We start from the raw sequence: 3,416 nt of genomic DNA, 5'->3' as shown, positions 1-3,416 counted from the left end.
TTCTTGAATTTAGCAATTGCTTCTTCGAATGGAATGTTAATAATTAACTTTTTTAAATCTTTAGAACTACATATCCAAATTCTTCTTTAGAAATCTTTTGGAAAATGGAGATAGTGCCTCTTAATAACCTCTCTAATAGGTTTTTTTACTATTTTATCAGGATTAGGTGGTTCCTTAGGTCGTAGAATCTCTATTGACCCTTCTTTAAATTCCACTTCCTCATATTGATCTTTATTTCTATTCCTATTCTCAAGCTCCCTTCTATTCCTCCATTGGATCACCTTTTATTGCACCATACCCAATTATTTTAGGTTTATTTTTATATTACTTGGTAAAGTTCCTTAGAATTTATTGGTTAAAAATACAACTAGCTATTCTAATTAAGTTTCATTAGTTTTAATGACACTAGCTTGACTCTATAATTGTGTACCCATTTTTAAAACTAATTCCTTAATGAAGGTTACTTATCCTTATGTTGATTATTTGAGTGAAATTTAAGGGGACAAAGAGGCCTTGAGTTTGCAAAATTTTAGGAAGGGTGATTCTAGTTTCTTACTTCATATGGCAGGCCGAAGTTCTAATTAGTATTAATATTTAGATTATTACTCTAATTTAAATTGGGATGTTTTTTCTATCCTAGATTATGTATATTTGAGAAAGGGTTATAGGTTATTTTATTAAATTCATTAATGAGTTATGCTTCAGAAGCATTAAGATCGCTAGAAGCTTTAAAGATGGCTTTCCCATATATAGTCACATGTGAATGCTAGGGTGAATTAATTCAAAGGTTGTCTAATTTTCTAAATGTGAGATCTACTTTGGCAGTTAAAATTGATAAAGCATTAGATTCATCAACACTAGCTACATTTCTAATATTAATTCTTTCTAGTGGCCACAGAAAATTAATGGTAGTCATATCCTCAATCATAGAATTGCCTCATCAAAAGGCTTTACCAGTAGAGAATCACCAGCAACAACATCAATGATTGATCTAAGATAACCTATAAGGCCATTATAAAAGTTTTGAATGAGTAACTAATCAAGGATGGTATAATGAGGATATTTGTTAAGAAGTTCTTTAAATAATCCCCATAATTCATAAATAGATTAGCCATCTATTTGGATAAAATATGTGATATCATTTCAAAACTTAGAAGTTTTAGATGATAAAAATATTTATCAAGAAATTTATGGGGAAGATAATTCCATGTTTTAATTGAGTTTAGGGGCTATGAATTAAACAGTATTTTAGCTTTCTTCCTAATTGGAAATGGAGAGTATCATAGTCTATCAACATAATTAGTAACACCATTATATTTAAATGTTGCACATATCTTTAGGAAACTAGTTGTTTTTAAATTAGGCTCTTCTATTAGAGGTTCCCCAAAGTAAGGGTTTTGCATCATTTAGAATATAACAAGTTCTAAAAATTATTAATTTAAATGCTAGGTTTGTTTATACTTTGATGAATACCTTTAATCATAGGGTTGGCATATTTCATCAGAAGTCTAGGATGATCATTCCTTATAGACGTTATTCACCAATTTTTAAATCTTTTTAAAATTTTATAGTTTTTTTTTCTTAAACTATTTCAATCTTAGTATCAAATAGAAGTTCTTCTGATTATTTAGTTAGATGCATGAAATAGAAAATAATAATAAAACATGTAAAACACTAAGCAAATAACAATTAATCAGTAAGCAAAATAACACTAAGTAGGTAAACTTTAAAATGAAAACTATATTAAAAGAGAAAGTTGTTCGATAATATAAAATGCAAACGACGATAATAACTTCAAAAGTTCCAGTCCCCAAAAATAACATTAATAACTTGAAAGGACTGTTGCTATTAGCTTATGCAAATGCTGAGCTTTATTCTTTAGCTTATACGCACTATTGAGTTATCTAAAAAAAAGTTTAATTTTCTTGTGGAGTAAGTCTTATTTAAAATGCTTATGTTGTGTCAAGTAATATACTGGTTAAAAAATAAGAAAAATCATAAGTTCACTTTAGTACTACCTACGAAACTATAAATTTATCTAGCTTGATGATTTAAATAGGTGTTATAGATAAAGTTAGAAATCTTTCAATGTAGAAAAGTAAATTTATTATATTTAAGATTTTTTAGCCTATCATATATTTAAAAATACATTATTGCATTAGCGTTGTTTTCTTCCTTTTGCTGTTGTGGATCAGAGCGTAAGTACTCCTTATCTCTAATGAGCTCATTGGAGTATTAGCTATGATCCATCATATCTATAGTTTTTTTATCTCCATAAGACCCATTAATCCTAGTCACCATATCTCTATATTATGCCTGGACCATGATTTAAAATCTCTAATGTTCTTCTATTCCTCCTTCTAAGCTTAGATCACATTAGCTTTTTAATTTATACTCAACCTATATATAAACCAATTGAAAGAGAAATTAAAAATAGTATGAGTTCTATAAAATTAAACATACACTACAATAAATATTTTCAAAATAATCATATATTCATAAATGAATACTTAGCTACACATGGAGATCATGATTATACACAAAAAAAATATATTTTATTTCACTTAGTAAAGGCTAAGTTATAAACAAATGCTACATTATTAAGAATAAGATAAATAATGTAAAATAATGTTTAAAAATGACCCAAAATAAGGTACAAATCCTTTGCATTTCACCACTTTAATCCACACTAGTACAACACTCCAACACAAATACAAAATCCACTTCTTCTCAAGATAGCCACTCTCACTCACACAAACACATACACACACAAAATGACTCCACATTATGTGAACCCCTTAATATGAAGACTAAGACTACTATTTATAATTTTTTCAAATTAATTAAACTAACGCTGGAGCGCTGGCTTAGTGGTGCTACGACGCTATTGATTCAACACATCGGTTCACCATTAATCGTTTCAATTTATTGGTTCAACTGACTCCTCTCACAGTGCTGGGTGATTTGGCTCTGTAGTACTAGATCTGGAACTATAGCTCTTCAAAGATAGTGCCTTAGATCTAAGCTCTTAAATTGATATTCTACGCGCCCTATGATTGTGCACTGAAGATGTGGCACTATAGCTCTAGAATGAGCTTTGGCACTATGGTGTTATAGAGCTGGTTCAATTTTCATAATTTTTTTACATGTATCAACATTAAATATAAAGATTAAAATAAAAATATCATAATATAGACAATTCAGAATTAATAATTTTTATCTTATTAGATCTAATGAGCTACTCGTTCCAAAATACTACCCTATTTGGTGGTCAGACGGGTTTCTGTTTCAACCACACGATTAACATGATGGCCTCCAATTTTAAGAGCTTGTAGTTCATAGTGTATTTACATAGAGAAGTATATAAGATCATCTTATATTTATCAAAGCTACTATGATAACAATAATTGGGCTGT

The 3,416-nt window shown here is 29.0% G+C and overlaps 1 non-coding gene across 1 annotated transcript; it reads left to right on the top strand.

Annotated features, from left to right (window-relative positions):
• The first annotated feature begins 1,045 nt into the window (after nt 1-1,045).
• LOC114579581 lies at nt 1,046-1,152 on the top strand. Its single transcript, XR_003700649.1, has one exon. It is a non-coding gene; the product is annotated as a small nucleolar RNA R71 (small nucleolar RNA).
• The last annotated feature ends 2,264 nt before the right edge of the window (nt 1,153-3,416 follow it).

Source organism: Dendrobium catenatum, unplaced genomic scaffold (genome assembly GCF_001605985.2).
Source record: "Dendrobium catenatum unplaced genomic scaffold, ASM160598v2 fragScaff_scaffold_536, whole genome shotgun sequence".
In the NCBI taxonomy this organism is placed as follows: Eukaryota; Viridiplantae; Streptophyta; class Magnoliopsida; order Asparagales; family Orchidaceae; genus Dendrobium; species Dendrobium catenatum.
Note: the sequence above shows the minus strand (reverse complement) of the source record. Positions and strands in the feature narration are given on the sequence as shown.